The sequence below is a fragment of the Anser anser genome, assembly GCF_964211835.1.
Source record: "Anser anser genome assembly, chromosome: 2".
NCBI classification, from domain to species: Eukaryota; Metazoa; Chordata; class Aves; order Anseriformes; family Anatidae; genus Anser; species Anser anser.
The window spans coordinates 28,626,195-28,649,491 of record NC_139721.1 but is presented as its reverse complement, the minus strand read 5'-3'; the positions used below and the strand labels follow the sequence as shown (position 1 = coordinate 28,649,491).

The 23,297-nt window shown below is 35.7% G+C and overlaps 1 protein-coding gene across 8 annotated transcripts in view; it reads left to right on the top strand.

Annotated features, from left to right (window-relative positions):
* RALYL (RALY RNA binding protein like) overlaps positions 1-23,297 on the top strand; it is a 415,465-nt gene that overhangs the window by 271,571 nt on the left and 120,597 nt on the right. The gene's annotated exons all lie outside the window — the stretch shown is intronic.

Sequence of the window (23,297 nt, the reverse complement as noted above, 5' to 3'; positions counted from 1 at the left end):
TGATTGCAAATGAACTGCCTCTACTTCAGTTTCAATATTGTTCTTAGGGAACCTGCTTAATTTTGTAATATAAAATTCATGAATCATGCAAATTTCCTAGAAATAAATCTGTTGACTTGTCTTAACTACTGTTGCCTCCAGGTAGGGTAGAATGTGTCTAGTTTTCATTGCAAAGGATCTGAGAAATTTATTGGCAACATGTCTTTTCTTTTGTTAAAAATTTGGAAGTTCACTGTTTCCAACATTTTTTTCCACTTCACTTGAGCAGAGCTCCAGTACACCATGCTATCTGCAGATTTTCACGTCCTAACCTTTAACTGTTGTTCTATGAGAGACATTAAAGTAATGTTAGAAAAAATCTTCTCTAGTCTGTAACAGAAAAAAAAATAAAAATAAAAATAAAAATAAATAAAAATAAATAAATAAAAATAAAAATAAAAATAAAAATAAAAATAAAAATAAAAATAAAAATAAATGTTACCTTTGATTTGTACAACATATATGTTTCTTTCCCTCATTTAACACCCTCAGGTCTTTTTCACCAGGGCTGTTCTCAATCCATTCTCACCCAGCCTGTGTTTGTGCTTGGGATTGCCCCGGCCCAGGTGTAGGACCTTGCACTTGGTCTTGTTGAACTTCATGAGGTATGCACAGGCCCACCTCTCAAGCCTTACAGGTACCTCTGGAGGGCATCCCTTCCTTCCCATATGTCAACTGCACGAAAGAGCTTGTAAAGTTCAACATCATGTATCTGTGTTGAGGCACTTCCAAGCACAAATGCAGGCTGGGTGGAGAATGGATTGAGAGCAGCCCTGAGGAGAAGGACCTGGGGGTGATGGTTGATGAGAAGTTCAACATCAGCCGGCAACATGTGCTTGCAGCCCAGAAAGCCAACCGTATCTTGGGGTGCATCAAAAGAATTGAGGCCAGCAGGTTGAGGGAGGTGATTCTTCACCTCTCATCTACTCTTGTGAGACCCTGCTTGGACACCAGCATTCGGCTCTGGAGCCCCCAACATAAGAAAGACATGGACCTATTAGAATGAGTCCAGAGGATAGCCACAAGGATGATCAGTGGTCTGGAGCACTTCTTCTATGACGATAGCCTGAGGGAGTTCAGCCTGGAGAAGAGAAGGCTCCAGGGAGACCTTATAGTGGTCTTCTAGTACCTACAGGAAAGGTAGGTACCTCTAGGGGCCTACAGGAAAGCTGGGTAGGGACTCTTTGTCAGGGAGTGTAGTGATAGGATAAGGCGTAATGGTTTTAAACTATAAGAGTGTATATTTAAATTAGATATAAGGAAGCAAATCTTTATTATGAGTCTGGTGAGGCACTGGCACAGGTTGCCCAGAGAAGTTGTGGATACCCCATCCCTGGAAGTGTTCAAGGCCAAATTGGATGGGGCAGCCTGGTATAGTGGAAGGTATCCCTGCCCCGGCAGGTGGGTTGGAATTAGATGGTCTGAAAGGTCCCTTCCAAAACAAACTATTCTGTGATTTTATGAAAAGAAGAATTAACTTATCATTTACATTTCACTGGCAGGCTTATTTTTATAAGCCACTGAATCTAATTCTGATTTTCTCTCTCTTACATTGTTGGAGGTCAGGTCAGGAAGCTACTGGAGAATGAGACATTGCTCGCATAAATTAGAAAAGTCATTATGACTGTGCACTGGTCAGGCAGCCACAAATCACCAGAGGCTTGATATAGCTTTTTTTATCTATCCATCATGTCACGTGATAAGGCTGAGAGAGGAGTTCTGTGGTCAGCTGTGTACTATGAGGAGCGTTTCTCTCCTTGGGGAGTCTCCCTACAGGAAGGGAAGTACCCATTACAACTTGCCAATGTCCTTGTGACAAGCACCTGGCAGCAAAATCTGCCACCTTGCTCTTACTCACTGTGATAATTTTAACCCAAACATTTCAAAAGGTTGGGGATCACAGACAATTTGAAAAACATCTACTTTGTTGATTCGTAGCAGCATTAAGAGGTTTTCCTAGCTCACCTAAGTGTAGATTTTTTATGACAGTTTTTTTATACAAGGACTGAATATCTTGGTAAATGTCAGCTATTTTTTCAAAATAAAATATTCTCTGACTCTTCATGGCTTAACAGAGTTTATCAGCTGAATCCAAAAGTTTGCAGCCCACCCTAATTCATTCCTTCTTGCACTGAGCTATTTCTATCCTTTTTTTTTTTTTTTCCTGAAGCACTGGTAGAACTTTTTATTATGATACTTTCTTTACACTTAGTTTTTTTCTCTGAGTTTTTATATATATATATATATATATATATAATTTGCTGACGTTACAGCTTCTCACACAGTGACCACTATAGAATTTGCAGCCTGTTTAGTGTTTGTTTGACTGCATATCTACAGATGACCACAAGATGGCAAGGTTTCTTCACTTTTCTGTGACAAGGAACCTGTTTGAGGAAAAGGAAAGGCGAAGGGATGCAACAAGATGGAAAAAGGATCAAAGGAGGAAATACAAATAACGACTACAATTCATTTTGACACATTTAGATTTCTGGTCTCATGAATGAGCAAATAAATACGATGGCTTTAATTGACTTTTTTCAGTTTGTTAAGAATGGCATTTATTTTACTGGAATTTTTACAGGAATTTCTGAATATCACAAAAAAAAGTATATTTTTTTGCTAGCTTTAACCTATAAGTTTCTAACCTTTCATACAAATTCAATTAATTTTTAGAAAACGAGTGCTAAGTCAATATGTACAGACACTTCAGAACTACATGAATGTAAGTTTCTCTCTGAAATATATTGTATTTCAGCCACCAGTTTTCCTTTGAATCACATAGAAACAGGAAGTCTACTGATTACAAAAAGGTTGACGGAAGGAGGGAGGCAAAGTTCCAGGATTTTGCAAAATGTTCAGATTTGTATTTTTATCTTGAAATGACAGGAAGGGGGTGACAACTCCTGTATATTACTTTTTTCTATTACATATCTATTTGTTCATGAATATTAAGGAATATCACTATTGAGCCTAGGATGTTTTTGTCTATAAAACAAAATCACGAAGAATGCTATAATTGATAAAAAAAAACAGCTTTTAAAGTATTTTGGGATCCATTTATGATTAAACCACTGACAAACACTTGAATCGTTTCAAAAATGTATTTTTGTATGATAAGATTTTTGATTTGACTAGTTAGTGACACATTGTTTCTCAAATTCTGTGTAGGTAGCATTACCAAAGAGTTTGTCTTAAATTCATCTTTGTTCTGTCACAGTTACAAGGACTTTTAAATTCTTTTTAATTTCACTTATTTTCAATACTTCATTTTAAAAATTTATTTTCATATGTTATGTATACTACCCATTGAGTAGCTACTTTTGTTTCCACAAATCAATAGCCGTAGGAAGGTGACTGATTTTTTTTGGAAAGATTTCTTTTTTCTTTATTTTTAATGCATGTGTTTTGTTTTTGGAACAAAATTACTGTATTCCATTAAGACCCCACTTGTACAGCTGATGCAACGAAATACCTCCCTGTTCTCCCCCACGTGTACACACTGCTTTTCACTTATATATAGAGAGAGAGATTTTAATTTACAAAATATCATTTAACAGCTCCCAGCTATTAAATTTCACTAATCACTAATTAAACCTACACGCAGAAAGTTCTGTTCACTGCATCCCTCTTCCAAGGCCCAAATCCAAAACCATTGCTGCATGACTCTAACAGAGTTATTAGCAGAGGTTTGCTTTGAGCTTATTAGTGCATTATAGACAGATGGATAATTGTCCCTTAATCTATCAAATGCAGTGCTCATTACAGTTGTGTAGGAGGAACATTAAACTAAAAATCTATGGTATTGCATTAAAAAAAAAAAAAAAGAAACTAAGAGGTGATGAGAGTAGTGGAAAAAGCAAAAATATAAAAATGATATACCTTGTAGCAGGAAAATAATGTTACTCATTTTTTATGCACAACTCTTGAAGCATGTGTTAGGTATCTGTTGTCTCTCAGATCTATTACCTTGTGTGGCTAATGTGAATTAGAAATTGTTGAGTTATAAAATGATGTTTAGAACTGATGCTAACAAAAAATGCCAAAGGTTCAGATACAATCCCTGTAAAATGAGAATTAAAGAATAACTAATCTTCTCAGGCTTATTAAGGTAAGCGTGTCTTATTCCTTCAGCATTTTAAAGAAATCTTAGTAAACAAGCTCTCATCTAGAAGATATTTAACTTGAACTCCTTGATAAATAGCTTGATCTAAAGCTGATTGAAGTTCATTCAAAAACTCCCACTTCTTTCAGTAAGATATGCACCTGGAGCTTAGTATATAAGGCTGTTCAGCTCCTCCAGGATTTAAATTTAATACTGTGTTTTCCTAATCCTGTATCCTTGAGAGAGAACTCTTGTCCAAATGAGGCTTTTTTTTTTTCTCTGTTATGTTTACTCTTCAAATCTCTTTATTTTCTATCTAATTCTGCACAGTGCTTTTTTAATAGTTTTAAGAAGGCCAGCTTTGCCTTACCTGTTGCCTATCTTCTCAAAAACCTACTTCTGAGGAAAGTAAAACTACTTTTTCCTCTTACACTTACACTTACTACTTTGATAAAAATAGATATAAGGTAATGAATTCTTAAATTCATTTAGGCCGTTAAATGTGATAGATTTTTATCAACAATGACCTTATCTAGTCCTATTTAGAGCCTACACCCCCCACACTGTATTTGTGTGCTGTCTGCTGTGATATGTGCCGCCTGTAGCTGCTTGTGACTCTGGAGCAAGGATATTATAAAGTGAGACTGACAGGATTTGGATTCAATATCTGACTTTTTTTTTTTTTTTTTTTTTTTTTTAATGAGCCCAAATGAGACTTTTGCTGCAGCTCTAAGTTCCTGGCATTTATAAAATGAGTTTTCTAATATTTTCCTGTGTTGCTTGTTCTTTAAGCATGCTTTGTGTATTTCTCTACCAAATAGTGCTGTCTTGTCATTTCTGGTAGTGTTATGCAGGCCTAGTGACTTGATCTTGACTTGTCACCCTTGCTTACTCCATTAGAGGGTGCTTCCTTGTTATTAAGGCTCTGCAGCTTATTTACTTGTGTTCACTGTAACAGTCGAGATGAGAAAAACAGTTATTGAATAGGAAGCAGAAGGGTTTTTAAACACTAAAAGACATCAGGGATCTGTCTGTTGCAAATACCTGGTCAGAAATCAACACACGAGGGAAATCAAAACACAGAGCGTGCTTCTCAGCATCCTCCTCAACCATGCAACTGATGTTCATGGTTTTAATGATGAAATTTTAATGATTTTGGGGAAGAAATTATGGTTTCAGAGAAAAAGAAAGGATATCCTTCTTTTTCATAAAGAATTCTCTACTCCCTTTCAAAAGAATGTACAGACTAAAGATGTCACTGCAGTGACATCAAGGTATGCAGCTGTTAGAACTGGTTGCACTGATATCTGCATCGTATTGTTAATAATATTGAATGCAGGCTAATGGGCTTTGATTTCAGTCATTCATGTACAGTTTCCCTTGAAAACGTGGCACTGGGAGACATAAATAAGTTTTGAAGGTAGAGTCTAAAATATGGTCTGCAGACCTGACAGATCTGTTTGTCTGACTCCTTAAGAAGTGAATTCTGTACAGATCTCTCTCCTTACTGCTTCAGCTTGTGAACACTTTTTGACTTTTCCCCACTTCTTCCATAATCCTTCTTTAAAAATGCCTAGAATACTCCATTGAAAAGAGCTATCAGGTATTTCTTGCTCACAACAAGAAAGCTGTAGTTCAAGAACATATCTTACTGTCTTGAGATGCAGAACTTCTCTGTAAAGGAAAGAAGGATTTCAGTTTGTAGCAAAACCATGCTTTAAAAGACCCGCATTTGTTGTCACCAACTGTATTTGTCTTTTCCATTTGTTTCATGACAGACATCTTCCATTTCAGGAAAGTGTACTCGTCAGTGTAGTTGCTGTGATATTTCAGTCTCATTCAAATCTCTCTGTGGAACTGCTTATGTTTTCAGTTCAAAATATAACATAATAGTCTTGGTTAAGGCAAAGCCTATTCCTCTTATGATCACAAGGATCACTTTCAGAAATCTCCAAATGCTTTTTGTCCCCCAAAGCAGGGAGTGCTTTTGATACCAGTATAGTTGTTCTTCCCAGCGTTAGCGTTGGAAGTTATCATTATCATCAGAGTCAATATATTTGCTACATGTATCATACTAAGTCTCTTAGAAAAATTGTAAATCTGAGCAAATTTAAGTATCTCCCACTCTTATTACTGGGTTCACGGTTGTCTTGAAGTCTTTAATATTTGTCTTTACATTTAACTGTTTCTAACACAAATTCTTATAACACTGCTTCTAACAACTTTTTCAACCAAGTATTCTAAAGAAAAGAGACATGGAAAATGGGATTTGGAATGGGAATTTTGTTTATACTCTGTTTCTTAGGATCATCTAAAATGATTACACAGAAATTCTGTCTTGTAAGAGCTGCTCAAGAGTTCTGGTGAGCTGCCTCAGAGTTTGAACCAAAGAAACTTCTGTTTTTGTCCAAATGCTTGTCAGGGAACTTCTGTTCACAACTCTTTTTTTTTTTTTTTTTCCCAATATATGTTCTCCATTTTATCCAGTTTTTCCAAAATGGAAAGGGCATTGTTTGAATCTTGTGCCTTCCCACTCTGAGGACCCACCTTAAAATGTTAGACTTAAACTGTAGTACAATTAAAGCCAAGATCTTCATGGGTGTAAAGGGTTTTCAAACAGTCAAGAAGTAACTCAAAAACAGCAAGCCAAAGAAAGTAATTGTAATATCAGATTACAATCATAGGGCATAGGGTTAGAGTATCCATTAGAACATAAGTAATTAGGTCATACTGACTCCATAGCTGTCTATTATACATAATTAATTTTTTGCCACTATACAGTAAATGCCTTATTTAACTTATAATAAAACGCCAAGATTTTCATATTACAACTTTTTCCCATTTGCATGCACAGAAGAAAAACAGAATAGCGTAAGAATCTTCATTTCAACTAATTGCAATACAGACAAGTAGCTGTACTGAAAAGCCTCTACATCCCCACAAAGAACACCATAATTTTTTTTAAGTGAATTTAATTGCATTTATAATTCCAACAGCAATTTAATTACATCAACTACCACAGGAACAAAGCTCAGAGGGACTCGCCCCTGGAGGAACTTTTCTTTTGGGAGTTGCAATTGAAGGCCGAGTCAGCAGGTGGCACTAGAGACCCAGCTGTGAGACTGAAGCCTTAGAGAAACAGCCTGGAGACTTTTTTTTTTTTTCTTTTTTTTCTTTTGAGCAAGGTTTTATAGCTGAAGATCACTCCCTCTGGCTCATATTATAGAAGCTTCTGTTGTTGGATCTGTCCAATCAGTGTGTCACTGATGCTTCATAATCTGATGTTTCACTGATGTTTCATAATCTCTTTTCCGTAAGTGAAATTCAGGCAGGTTACAAAAGCAAACTTCATTTTGTGATATTTTAATCTTTTGAAGTCTGCTGTTTGGGACACAAAAATATTTTCTTCAAAAAAAAAAAAAAAAGAGAAAGAAAAGTGTCAGATGGGGAGGAATGAATGGAAATAAAGCAGAAACATTGCTTGCAAGACAGACTATCATTATTTAATAAAGGCACATAAGTGTCAGAGGGAGACATTTAGAGAGTCTGGCTGTGAAAACTGAATAAACAGGTGAAAACCAGTTTTGATTTCATTGGAGATATTTGCTTGAGATGCTGAGTGTCTTTTTAAAGACAGCACCCATATTTGGGTAGTTAGGCAGCATGGAATTATAATTAATTGAAATGAGCTTTCTCAAAGCAGTACTTTTGATCAGTACAAAGCAGTACTGTTGATCTGAACTGATGAAGGCAAAATGCCTTGTGTCAGATTATTCTGGCAAAATTTAACTTAAAACTTTGATAGAAGAATTAGATGTAGTGCCTCATTCCATCTTTCCCATGTTGTTATCCTGTTTCTCCTTTTCTGGTTCATCATGTTCAGCAGTTCTCCCTTACTCTCACATCATTTCACTGTTTCTCTATAGGGTCTCATTCTTAAATTTTAACATCTGGTACTAAAGACCAGTGTTAGTTATATAGAGTTTTCTACAGCATATTACTTTACTTGTTTCTTTGCATGTATTTAACATGAAACCCCGTTTCATAAATACTGGAGCAAACTCATGACGCTTTTTTTTTTTTAAGTGGGCTATAGAAAATTAAGGAAAAATATTAAAAGTTTTGCATATTTGTCTACAAATATCTCCCAGTCAAAATTCTTACATGAAAAGGAAGCAAAAGTCATCCAGTGAACCGTAATAGGATATGAGTAAGTGAAAGAATTCTTATGAAGAATTTCGTATGGCAACTGTAATGCTTAAAACATGACATATATAAGAAAAGCAATAACTTTGCAAAGTATTAGTGAAAGCAAAAAGGAAAAGCAAATAAAGGCCAAATTTATTTGTGCCTGTGCAACTGCCAGACAAATACTTAATGCTGCATTAGAAGAAATATGTGTTAAACTAACAAATAGTATTTTGTATCAATTTTGCTTCTGATAACAGAAATAAATGTAATAAAAGGAGAATTTTGTAACTGGTATGGGAAACAAGTGAAATCTAATCACTGCAAGAATATGCATGAATATGAATGACAGCTTAGTGTCAAAACTAGGAAAAAAATAAAATCTCACATATTCTGGCGAATTGTTGATACGGGCAGGAATGACAGTTTGGTGTAAGGAAGCAAGAAATTCCTTTAGTGTCATGGTCAAAGACTGCCTCAGCTTGCACAAGAAAGAACAAAATATATGATCTCTATGGAGGCCAAATATAATGAAAAATAATACGCTGCAGAGCACTGTCGAAAATGCCTAGATGATTTTGCCTTACAAGCCATAAACCGCAGCTTTAAAAAGACATCCCAAATCAAAACCAAGCAAAATAGGTAATGGTCATTTATGGAAATTGGAAGAAAATCCCCTTCACTCTTACATTCTTTTTGGTTGATTTGACTTAGGATCTTATTACTGTGTTTAGAGTACAAATGTCTCATGTTCCAAATTTTGAGACTCACTGGAATGCAATTATTTGTAATCTGGATAGGAAATGATGAATACCTTGGCGATAAGTCTCTGTAATTGTCTGCAATCTGCTATGTAAAGAACTTTAAAATTAAGGAAAGAACATTATCATCTTGGTCACGACTGGGTTTTTATTTAGAGTATCTCAGATTTGCAGTTCATATCTCTGTTTCAAATATGTTCCTATTTTTCATATAAATGGTGAATAACCTTTTGAATCTTATATGCACTTGAATAAAGGAGTTTGCTCATTCAGCTATGTTGATCACTTAAAATAAAAGATTACATAGGCCTATTCCATCAATGTTCTGTGAGTGTCTTTATGTAGTAACAGGATGGGCCAAATTTACTGTAGATTATCTCCCTGTGCCTTTCAGTATTTTTACAAATCAGGTCCAACAGACTTGTAAAATTAAGTTTAGAAGGGTACTCAAAGCTTGGAAGAAGTGCATTTTTTGTTATATGGTACCCACACCCATTTCTGATATTTCTCTGGTAGAAATAACACTGTACACACAAAAAAAAAATAATAAAAAAAAAAATTAGTTAAGTATCCACTTATTTAAATTACTTACCATTTACTGACAGAGAGTGAATAGCTGTGTTTTTTCAGGGATTTTTTTGTTGTTGTTGTTCTAATGGTGCCTTTGTAGACTAAATCATATATTTCACTTTAATCACTATATTTTAAAATCAGATTGTTATGAAATGCCGCTGAAACTTACAGTGAGGTGAGATGTTAAAATGCAGTGATATTTTTGTTTAGGTGGAATGGAGCAATCTCAATGTATAATAACCCATGATGATAATATTTCAATAGATGTCATTTCTTCTAAAATGCTAAAGATTAAATAAAATAAAGTCTTTAAATAAAGTCTTTTTTTTTTTCCACATAACTGCAAAACAAGGAAGTATTATCAAAGGGACCTTAAAAGCTGAATTTGTCATTATGACAATTTAATTTTACTTTCATTTGCACTATTTTATTTTGCTTAACATGAGATCGTCCCTATCTTCCAGTATCTCAAGATAGATCTTAGATAGTGTTTTAAAGATACATCGTTTTATAGCTGCAATTACTAAGGGAATTCCTAAAAGCGTCCTTGTTTAAATTTTAGACACTTACTTTTCAGCAGTTTTCTGAAAAGCTGAATGTTACTATTGTCTAATACAGTCATCCTTAGAAATATTGATCCCGTTGAAAATTTCAAGACTACTTTCAATAACATTCATTTACCAAAAGAGAAAAGATTGGACAGTGAAATGGCATGATTATTCACATGTTTAGCCAGAGATACCATTTACCGATCAAATTTATCTCTCTGTTTGAAAGATTAGGCTATTAAGTTCACTGAATTGGAAAATTAAGAATTGTGAGCTGAATGTTCAGTTAATTTAAATTAAAATAATTTTGATGATTTTCCTGAATTTATACTGTAAAATGAAGAACCTCCCACATCATGGAACTCAGTCGTCCATGAATTCAGGCAACTGAGTCATATAATAACCTCTAATTTACAGCAGCTGAAAATGTGACTATTTTCTTTATCCTGAACTCATTAATAAAAACCACAGCGTTCTTGAACCTCAATCTATGTTTTCAGCATGATAAATCATAAGAAACATTTCTCCTTCCCTGAAGTCAGGTGGTTTAAGGTTATTTATTTGATGTTATTAAGAAGCTATTAATGTGTGAAAAATAATTTTGAAAACATTTATTAGTCTGAATGAGGGCTGCTCAATAGATTTGTGTCTTGCTAGCCGCTTTAAAAGTAAACTTTTATAAAAATAGGCATCACATATTCTGTTGCTCTTAGAACTTTGTGGAGTTTGCAGGACTGCTCTGCAGGGAGAGCTGTAATTGTGAGAAAAATTTTTCAAAAGTCCACTTGACAGGACTGTATTTCTACACTGGATCCTTCCATCCAGTGTATTGATTTCTAACACCTCTCTTTTCCTTTTGGTCACATGTGCTACATTTTGACTGCTGTTAAAATAACTCATCTGTAAAGTGTTGACAAAAGCCATACAGAACTCTGGAAAAAAAAAAAATTCATTGTATTTTTGTTTTTCTATTTGTTTTTCAGCACAACTTAGGGAAAGTGTAGTGTTTTCTGCAATAATTTTTATGTCGATTAACCTTAAGTCGTTTTTTTCAGATGGATTTATTTTTGCATTTACTGGAAGTTCTTGAAAATGTCACTCATGGTTTTCATTGTGTGCGCTTTGGCTTAAAGTTGAACCAATTTGATTTCTTCACATGCTTGACATGATCCTGCATTTCTTCTGCCCTGCCTTTTCCAAGCACCCAGGAATGTTTGACAGATAAAAGCAGTTTACTCACTCCATGGGAAAATCTGACAGTGCAAGTTGTTTGTTTGTTTTGGCTTTGTTTTGTTTTGTTTTTCATTTAGTTCTTGTTAATCTCAGATGAAGCCCTTAAAATCACTGTCAAAGTGTAAAACCACCAGGAACAGTGACTGAGGCTACAGTCAATGCCAATCAGAAAAGCAAAACAAAATCTTCTCATGCTCATTTCTTCTAGCATTTGATTGTAAGTTTAGCTGGATTTTGATTCTCCAAACTCCATTTTCTTAAATATAGGGGTCATAAGTATTGTTTTCCTTCAAAGTAAATACTGTTCAGGACTCATTTCTTCCGTTTCTAAGTTTCTAAGTGGAATAGTCCAGGTTTGGGATCTTTAAGATAGCAAAATTTCACAGCTTTGGCTTTCATTTTGCAAAAAAAGTAAACTGAATCCAGACTGGCTTGGATAGCCATTCAAAACAGTAATGTGTAGTTCGCTTTAAATGAGAGAATTTGACTTAGTGTGAAATGTGGACCATTCTGAGCAATTTTTATTGTTGTATAAAGAACGTACAGATTAAGGCTTTGTCTGATTTTAATTAGCCTCCCACAAGTTTAATATTCCTGTCATACTTCAGAGCTAAGGCACTCATTTTAGTGTATTCTAATTATTATTCTCCTTTCTGTATATTACTGCTCAGAGGGAGGGGAAAAAAATGGAAGAACTTTTACTTTTTCCTACCTTTTTCTTATTTTTAGAGGTCAATGAAGTCAACACTTAAGACTGGTCTTGTGCAAGCTTATGAAACTACCTTACTCGTTTGGCAGGTGGAACAAATATGTTTAGTGGATCCCAAATTAGTTAAAGTGGATCCTGTGAGTATCAGTTTAAAAGTAATTTGCTACGCCTTTTATATTCTAAGACATAAGAAGGTATTTCAGTATAGAGTTAAGTGGTGAATTGTAATACTGGCTTTCTTAAATCTTTCTCTCTTTTATTGCCAGGGCATCATGGAGGATTTCTCTTATCTGTGAAGCCAAACTTCATTAAAAAATATAGACATGCTTTAGTCTAGTTAGACAGTCTAGTTGACCTTTTGACCAAGAGTAGAAATTTTAAAAAATGGAAATGATGTGGGGACAGATTTTTCAAAAATTACATTGGATATCCCCATGCTTTTGATATCTTTGAATAGATTAGCTCCAGAAGCTGCTGTCACCATGCTGTCTGAGAGTGTTCTACCCTTCCAAAGTGCCACAGATCAGAGAATAGAAAATTTGGCACATAAATTCTTCAGTGACTTTGATTTTAGGCTGGATTTTAATAAAGCGTTTTGTATACCTTCATGTCATATTTACACACAGTCTCTTAACTACTTACCTTGATGAGAAAGTATTTCTCCTTCTTGGCTCACACAAGAATAAAAATATTCTTTATCTCTTCAGCTGTACTGACATTCCTCTTCAGTTTGCCTTTCAGTCATCAAGAACATACTTCTGTTTTCGGGGTTTCAGGATCCCATTGAAAAGAGTCGCTTTGTGCATTTTCAGCAGTTAATCTGAGCATGATCTGATACACAGTAGTAAAATCTCAAGGCGAGAAGTGCTAATCTTTCCGAGTTGCTCTTAGTTACTGTGTTCTCTGAAACATCCCTAAATGGAGCATGTGTTTGATTTGGAAATTCTTTATCATGCAAAAGGGTATTCTGATGCCCTTCATGACTAACAAAGATTCTTTTTTGTTTTGGTTTTGTTTTGTTTGTTTGTTTTGTTTTGTTTTAATGTTGGATTTCTATTAGCAAGATTTTTTTGAATACAAATTGTGTTTCATGTGTTTGATGTCTTTTTCCCAAAAGGTTAACAAATATATTTAAAACTTTTTCATTAAAAAGAAAAAATGTTGATGTTAAATGCTGTATAGCCCTAGTGTGCTGTAATACCTGTCCTGATTAAAAACTTATTTGAGCTTAAAATAAAAACAAAGTGTTTGGCTTAGTATTACATATCCCATTTCTACATAGCATAATGATGACTTAGACATTGTCTTTGATGTAGTTGTAATGTTTTGAGAATTTGCTATATGGCTGGCATATTCTAAAAGATGAACCTATGAATTCAGCTGAGTCAGAATGTATGTAATCCTACCATAGACATGCAGCCTTGTTTAGTCTAGGGAAAAGATGCTTCCTCCTCACCCACCCACCAGTCTAAAGAAGACTTTAAATCAGATGTGTTATTAATTTTGATTTAATAAATTGTTGTCAGAACTTTCCCCATTCTGCCACTCCATATAGACCCCTAAAAATAAATAAATTAATTTAAAAAAAAAAAAAAAAAAGGAAGGAAGTAGGAGCAGTTGTAAAGTTGGAACCCCGTGGGTATTTTGTATGGAGCAAGCAGACTCTTATAATTCAAAGGATGTTGTTGTGTGTGTGCCAATAGTGTTACATCTTTTGGTGTGTACTGGAGGTGAATTGATATAATACAGCTTTTTCCATCTCTCTGAAAATCAATCTTCTTCTTCTACTTTTCATCTCATTTAAAGGCCTTATTCTCTCTCTCAAGCCAGCCATTATACTGATTGATTATGACTGAAATTGTCTTGAATCCTACACAGTGAGAAAGAAAGATCCCATACACTGAGAAAAGAAAGTGGAACATTTTCAGCTTTCTCGTGATCATTTTTATAAAAGCATTAGTCTGCAATGAGAGGTTGAAGCAGCAGCTGTTCATTAGCTGTACCATAAGACATCATCAGTTTGTATTGCTGTGAGCCCCATATTGATGTTTTAAGTGCCTAATTTGTTCACAAGAGGTTCTTTCTCAAGCTCTCCCTGTTGTTTTGTAAAGAAAGTGAGATACAATGTTCACTAGAGTGAAGAAATGAAAATGAATTTTGAATGTGATAGAGCTTTTTAAATAAACATATAAAAACTTTAAAAGAGGATCTCATAGTGCAACAGTAGACAGGATATGGTTTCTTCAGGTGGTTATGTCCAAAAAACCTGTATGGGGTATTCAAATACCTTGAGCAGAATCAAGATACATGAATTTGAGGTGTGTTTTTGCAATGTTCTGGGGTTATGCAAGAATGGATTCTCTTCTGAGGGTTTGTCTCATTAAATTTAGCACACTGAAGTGTTTCATCAGTGTGATAACTTAAAGGAATATGAAAAGGAAAACAAGAAAGCATAGCATTACATGTCACTCTAATAAAACTGAAACAGATATCATCTATTTGGAGTATATGACAGCCAGTGTAATTCATAGTAAAAACAACTCTCTATATTGAAATGGAATGATTTTGTAACTTAAATAGTACCAAGATAGATTAATAGAAAAAGCTGTCCTAATTCTCTCATGAAAACTCACTAGTATTCAGCATGTTCTAGAAATATGTATGAACATTCTGATTAAAACCACCATTGACCATGTGCTGCAAGTCTATTAAAATCCTAAATATTTTATTTTTTCAGCAGAGCTGTTTTTGCTTTGAATTTGGTTATTTCTCCACCCTTTTGTATTGGCAATATCCTCCTGCAAGATCTACCACCTCTGAGACTATGGAAACTGGTGTCTTCTACAGCCATCACAAATTATTTTATATTTAAGAACAAGCAATAAAAATACATATATATTAAGAACAAGCATTATATATATATGTGTGTATATATATATATATATTCTGCCAGTTTTCCACTAGGAATAAAAATTTACAAACTGGGTAAAAACTGTTATATTTTGAAATGCTAATTCTAAGCTCATTAGGATTGTTTGAAGGTCCTAAGCTAATACAATTCTTAATATATTACTAACTAGCACAGGTAAAGATTGTTACCATAAAGATGATAGCCATTCTTCTATGGTTTTATATTAAAAGAATACATTTTGAAGGACAGAATTGTGTTTGTGCTGTATTTAGGAAAACCTGTGGGTTGACTCTTTAGCATGTGTATAGGGTTTACGTGGCAAGGTTTTGGTAGCGGGGGGCTTTGGGGGTGGCTTCTTGTGAGAAGAATCCAGAAGCTGTCCCATGTTAGATAAGGGCCAGTTTCAGCTCGCTCCAAAGGGACCCGTCACTGCTCAGAGCCAAGCCAATAAGCAATGTTGTTTGCGCTTCTGAGAGCAGCCTTAAGAAATGGGGGAAAAACAAAAACAAACAAACAAACAAGGAAACAAAAAAAACTGCTGGGCAACAGCAGCTGGGAGAGCGAGGAGTGAGAACCAGCCCTGGTCAGTGCAGCAGGAGGGCAGGAGGTGCTCCAGGCACGCAGCAGCAGTTCCCCTGCGGCCTGTGGAGAGGCCCCTGGTGGAGCAGGCTGTCCCCCTGCAGCCCATGGGTCCCACACGGAGCAGATCTCCACCCTGCAGCCCGTGGAGGAGCCCCCGGTGGAGCAGGTGGATGTGGCCTGGAGGAGGCTGCGGCCCATGGAGAGCCCCCGCAGGAGCAGGCCCCGGGCCGGAGCTGCAGCCCGTGGAGAGGAGCCCACGCAGGAGCAGGGGGCCTGGGGGGAGCTGCCGCCCGTGGGGGACCTGTGCTGAAGCAGTTTGCTCCTGGGGGATGGATGCCATGGTACAGAGCCTTGTGGAAGCAGTTCTTGAAGAGCTGCTCCCTGTGGGCAGCCCCCGCAGGCTCAGTTCGGGAAGGACGGCATCCTGTGGGAGGGACCCGACGTGGCGCTTGGGCAGAGAGACCGTGAAGGAGGCGCAGGGGCAGGGAGACCGTGAAGGAGCAGCGGAGATTAAGTGTTGGGGACTGACCACAGCCCCCATTTCCCATTCCCCTGCACTGCTCAGGGAGGAGGTGGAAGAGGGTGTATGGGGGAAAGGTGGTTTTAGGGTGGTTTTTTGTTTTGTTTTGTTTTGTTTTGTTGTTTTGTTTTTTAGTTTCTCACTGCTCTAGCTTGTTAGTAATAGGCAATAAATTTCTCTGATTTCCCTACACTGAGTCTGTTTTGCCCATGAAGATAATTGATAAGTGATCTCCCTGTCCTTATCTCAACCCTTGAGCCCTTCTCATCATATTTTCTCTCCCTTTCCTGTTGAGGAGGGGGAGTGAGAGATCGGTTGTGGTGGAGCTTAGCTGCCCACCTGAGTAAAACTGCTACAGCATGTTGTGCAAAACATTAAACATTATGATCATTGGAAGGATTACAGTAAACGGGAAGCTTATGTATAGATTTTCTACTAATGTGGCTCCAAAGTGGAATTACTAAGAATAGTTTAATGATCAGAAGAATACAGATCACCTCTCTATACAACATTTTCATACCTTGAATTTAATGTGAATTCTGAAGAAAAATGTTTTGGGATGGAATCTTGGTTTATATTTGTAAACTAATGAGGGACACACCTTCTACCTCCTTTTAGTGGAGGGAAGTGTTTTAGTACCATAATCTGAGAATTTTAAAGCAGGTTATGTCTTAAGACTGTGTCAACTGTTAAACAGGTGTTTAGGAATACTGCGAAAGTAACTAAGTATTGTTACCAGATGGTAACAACCTTATCAAGATGAAATAAAAGATAATGAAAAGTCCCATCCAAACTAGCAGCCAAAGCTTGTAGCAGAACAAAAAACCTGTCAGGGCTAGATATAACCTGGTTAAAAATGAATTAAAGATGAGATGAAAAGAAGCCTTGATTTGAAAAAAATAAATAAACAAACACATTAAAATTACTCAAGAACAAGAACTAGCCGAGAACAAAGTTGTCAAGAACTGAGATGGATTAGAGAAGCAACTGATCTATGATGAGGAGAAGCAAACTTGAATCTTACCGTGTCAGAAGCAAAGGAAATAGTCAGAATGAAATTCATTTGACATTTTCCACAATTTTCCCACTCGCAAAAGCAGAAGAGAAGATGTGTTTTTCCATTGTAGAAACTATCATACAAAATATCTAAGAGCCTGAGGTTTGACAGGTTGTTTTTTTTTTTTTTTCTTCAGATATTTCAATGAGGAATTGCTTTTTATGCCTAGTTTAAAATAATAGCTAAATGTTCCTCAGATCGAGGAACAGAAAGCTTTATGTTATCATTACCAGTCTAAAGGGACCTGTGCTTACTGTGCACAGCACTTTTTTTGAAAAAACTGAAGAACTATCAAGCATTCATAACTGCATTATTCGTTTTTGGAACTTAGAACAGAATACAAGTGGTCAAGTTTCACTCAAGAATTATATAAGACAGCATGAATAACGTGGAGGGAGCTAAAGCTTGGAGGGTACCAAACCCCTCTAGAGCTTCTGTCAATCTCTGGGACTGTGGAGAAAGCTGTGGAGCTGCTCTTTGTCAAAAACCATCATTCTGAATTGCAAAGAGGAAAGTACAGGCTTCCAGTGTTACATCTACTGTAGCTCCTCTGAGTCTTGTGGAAGTTACCCAAATGCAATTGAGAACATATGCAATTATTAAAGGTCCAAAGAGTATTTGTAATGTGTATCCATAGATGCCCAAGATACTAGACCAGTTTCTCTAGCTTCTCAACAGTCAGTGAAGAGAATATTCAGATCAGGGTTTAATCACACGTGGACTCACCCATTCCCATCTGGAGAAGCCCATCCAGTGTCGCTAGTAGAGGCTGGTCTTCCTGGATTTCCCTGTAGTGAGTAATAAGCATTAGATTCTTCACATAGTTTGGTGTACGTTCCCCCCATGTCATGCCAGTTTCCCCCATCCAAAATGCTCCATTAATATTAGGTAGGCTCAAAAGCTAGCAGACCAAACCATGTCTAGTGCTGGACTTGTGGATGCAGCACCAGATGATGATTACTATTTTATCTCACATGTGGGATTACAAGTAAGGCTGGAAGATATAAGATATCATTTGATCTATCCTCTGTGTAGGCTCCTCTGAGATAGCTAACCTGTTCTAAAATCCTCCACTGTTTTTCACAATTCTTAGGTAAAATATAGCTGCCCTTACCGATAACAAAGTTAGTTTCTAAATGACTAATTTAAATCTACATTGCTGTTGTTTATGCCATGACTGTTCTGCTTATTCACTAATTCATCCTCTTTTCATTTTTTATTTTTTATTTTTTTATTTTTATTTTTTCTTTTGCCAACCTTTAATGCACTTAAGGCCTGATATGAAGTTCCTCCACTTGGTTGTTTTTTTGTTGTTGTTGTTTTCATTTTTTTTCTTCCCCTAATCTTTTGGGATTCTTTGAAATTTCTGTCCTTACTAACAGATAAAGAATTCACTTTCAGACATGTAGATGCCAGTTCTGACCTTACATTTTCAAGAAATGACACTGTAAACTTTGAAAACTGTTAATCAGAAAAAAATAACCAAATGAAGTTTAATGCCCTTGGAACAATCAGAACATGCTGTGAGCAGGGCAAGGGGTGGGAGAAAGAGCCAGAATGGGCTTCTACCTGAGCATGAAGGTGGCAGACTTTGTTTCATACCTTTGTGAACAGATTTCTAAATGGTAATAGCAACATCTGATAAAACATCTCAGTCTAATGAGGGAGGCTTGACAGTGAATTCCTTAAAGATTAAAGATAAATGGTAGTATAACAATGAGACAAATGATATTCCAGTGAATATGCTTCATTGAAAAGGAGAAAATTGCCTATGGTGAAAGTAGGACCAGTACCTTGGGGGCTTTCCCCTGCTATCTAAAAAAGAATCTTTTGTGGTGAAGTGTCATTACTGTCTGATAGTGCTAAAGTAAAGTAAAACAGGTCAGCAGAAATGTAAAAGATAATAGAGACAAGAAACAGCCAAATTGTTTTATAAAAATCAAACAGCTCTAGCAAAAACTCATTTCTTCTGATGTCTTTTCTAAATTAGCAGATGATGGAAATACCGTGAATGTAACGCATTTCATTCTAATGCAGCTTTTGATGAATACTTGAAATTTTCATGAAATCTTGCAAACTGTGTATTCTTCTGGATATGAACACTTAGGCAGAGTAAAATCTGGGTGAAGTAAAGGAAGGGTGTAAAAACAGACTGTCTTTATGGCATTAGTAAAAGGAAGTACCGCTGATTTGAAAGCATTATGCTACATTGTTTCCCTCTTTTATCCACACAATCTTTTTACCCACACAATCAGCTCTGGATTGTGTAGTAACAAATAGTGGCCTCTTGAGGATAAGGATATTTAAAAATTCTCAGTCATATGTCTTATCATTCTTTCTTTTCCTGTAAGTCCTGCTGCAATCAATCACAGGCCTGCAAGAGGATTTGCAAAGCAAGATTTCTTCCTCTCTTCCACCTGGATTTCAGTAGATCTCTGCAGCAGTATGTATGTCTCCATACATACAGATCTTGTGTGGGGTCAAGACTTGAGAGTTCAGGCTGGTTTTCCTTGGAAACAACAACCCTAAGAACAAAAAGACAGAGAATAATGACAGTTATCAGAGAGAGGGCGGGATATAAACATTTTGAACTGGCTTCAGCTGCCTAAATATTTGCCTAGAGCCATGTAAGATGGCCTTGGATTTTGCTGAGTGCCGTAGAAAGCTGTTGGTTTTTCCATAGGTCCTTAGTCTACAAGCAATTTAAAAAAAAAAAAAAAACTGCTTTGACATGCTCATCAGTCTTCATTCTTCCCCATTTCTGGATTGCTCCAGGAATGCAAGCCAACTTTGTTCTCTTTTGAACAGCATTTATGAAACTCCTGGATTCTTACTAATCGTTGTACATTTGTGATATATAAACTTTCTTCTTATTCTGTTTGCCATAGCCAGTTCAATATTGCAGCAATTTTAGTTAGGAGTATGATTTAGCCACTATTTCAAGCTTTGTCCATATTATATCATATAGGGAATATGTTGTCATAAACTTGTATTAATAGCTAAATAGCATATCTTGTTAAAGAGAATTTTTGTATAATATAAACACCACATCAAGAAATGTTACTGTCAGATAATAGACCTAACTTTCACCAGCAAAAGCTACACATGTCAAATGCATGATTTTAATGTATCAATAATTGCATCAAGTAGTGCTTGTTACTTGGGAAAGGTTAAATGTTGACACCTATGTATATAATTTATTTCAAGAAAAAATCATTTGCATTCTTATATGTGTTTTTTTTCTTAGTCGACATCATAAAAATAACCATACTGGAAGCCTTAGAAGGCCATTAGATAAGGACAGTCTTTGGGTGCATAGAATTAAACTCTGAGAGACAGAACATACTTTAAGCCTCCCCCACCTTCCTTTCTTGTCTAAGATCTTCTCATTAAAAATAAAAGTGAGGATACAGCCCAGACTAAGAGTTTATTGATGAGTAATATGTGACATTCAAGTCAGCAGCTATATTTGTATAATATCTGATTTTTTCTTTTCTTCTGCTTCTGGAACAGCTTGAGAAATATATTTCAGTATTCAAAGAAAAACTCCTTATTGGGACATGTAGGTAGTAGGGAGAGAAAGATGAAAGGTGATGTGGGATGTGCAGATGTGAACATTATTAATTCTTTTACCAACAGCAACAATGAACTGAAAAAATTCATTGCAGAAATTCCAACAGATAGTTTTAAAATTATTTTAATTTTCTTCCTACCTCGCGAAGCTTGCTGCAGTTAACTAACCATATGCAAAGTTCAGACTTAGCTAAAGACATAATAGTATGAAACTGAATTTTAAGCTCTTCTAATAGAGAACAGTAGCATAGACAAGCAGGAGGCTGTTGTGTCCACTCAAAGCTGGCCAGCACATTCAAGTACTCTTTAACTCTATTTTTTTTTTTAATGAACAGATCTAGAGTGATTCACCAAACACAGTGCATTTACATTATTATTAGCAAACACATTTAACTGTACTGAAAAATTAATCAGAGTTGTAATTAGCACAAAGTAAAACCAATAAAGGCTGTTTTCAGGCATTGTTGATTTAAATATATATATATATAATTCTTATCTCATGAAATTTCCATTCAGTCTATTATTATTCTTTTTTTTTATCATGCCATTGCCAAGATATATGCATACAAGTACATGGTTGTAATAGAATACTGCACAAAAGAACAATGGAAAGTCATAAGTGTTGTTGCATATGTTATGTAAAATGTAATATGGAGAACTAGTAAAATGCAACTAGGCTAAGCACAGTTAAAAAAGAAAAAAAAATAGCTATTAATGATAAGGAAAAGGACTGAGTTCTATAGCCTAATTGTAATGCAGGCTGAGGAAAAAGATTGAAGACATCTTACCAAAACAATGAAAGATGGAAAATTTGAACTGAATAATAAAGATGAGAGCCTTCATATAGAAGTAGGGAAGAGTAAAGAAAGGGAACAACGATGGCCACATGAAGCAGCAAATCTAAAAGGAGACCATAGGTCTCTGTGGTCTGAGTCAGATCACAGACCTGATTCAGCTGGAAATTAACTCAGAGGAAAAAATAAAGCAGAAAAATGGGGAGTTATCTTCAGCACATATAGATTACGGCAGAAATACTGACTTTGATAGATTGATAGATTCAATAGATTCGATAAATTGGTCAATGTCATTTAAGTGTATGGCATGCAGAGTCTTTCTATTTGGTACATTTTGTCTGCGGATATTTTTGGCCATTTTTAAACATATTTTTTTTCCTTCAGTTTGATGTGCTTTGCAATTTCCCACCTTTTTGCTGACCTCCACAGGAGAGATGGTGTTGCTTCAACTGTGGCATTTTGAGATGATTGTAATTGAAATACTAAATAAATCTAAATCCATCCATTGCTTTTGCTTTCTTTAGGCTACACTTTATCCTCAGCTATGCTGATACAAACCCAAGGCAAATGAAAAGATATGTGGTCAGGTTTTGACAGAGGGTGGAAAAGTAGATGAATAGAGCCAATATAAAGATTTCACTTCTGTAGCTAGACGTGTGCCAATGTGAGGCTATGTGAAATACCGAACAGCTGAAAAGAAAAAGAAATGATACTGTACAAAGCTAAATGTGGATACATACTGCAGATACATACAAAAATCTGAGAGGAAAAAAAAGATGGGTAGAGTTTAATTTTAGGGTAGGGAGTTTTTGTTGTTTAAGAAAATAACTGCAGGTCAATGTTTTTAGACAATGGATGCTTCAAACTGTAAACTGTCTTTGAAAATGACTGCTTTTTGCTTTCTGGAACACAAATGACCCATAGACACCACATTTATTTATTTATTTATTTATTTATTTATTTATTTATTTATTTATTTATTATCTAAGCCAAAAATATTAGTTTTAGGTTTCTTCGAGTAGTTTAGAGAGCTGTTGTCAATCTATGCATTTCAAATATCAGTAAGACTGTTATTGCTAGTTTTCACAGAATCACAGAATGGCTGTTTCAAGACATGTCAGTCACTATCATTATTTTTTTCATTACAGCACCCTCTATCTTTAATCCTGGGACATTTCTGTATTTGTGATATCTGGGTTCAAGGTCTCAAAACATGAAAGGCCCAAATAACAAACACTTTCACACAATTTTATTGAGGGCAGATTTACTGCAGAATGAACTGGAATTCCTCCTCTTTCCAGCTCCAGAGATGCCATTGGCATCTTCTTTCTTGGATGTCATCATTACTGTCATCTCTTTACCCAGGCAAGAATTTCTCCCCCTTTCCTCTGCTCCCCTTAGGGAGATGTCTGAATTCACTGAAATGTTGACATACATGTATGTGGAAGATCATATAATCATACATTGCTGCTACTTTTTTTCTTTCTTATAATTCAACAGACTACAGCAAGCAGTAGTTATAAAAATGAGCAACCAGCAGCGTATTATTAAATAAGCTTCCCCAGATATAAAAAATTGAAAGATAATGCAGAAATAAACATAGGCATGGGAAAAAAAAAAAAAGGAAAAGGAAAAGGAAAGAAAAAAAAAGAAAAAAAAAAGAAAAAGAAAAAGAAAAAGAAAAAAAGAAAAAAGAAAAAAAGT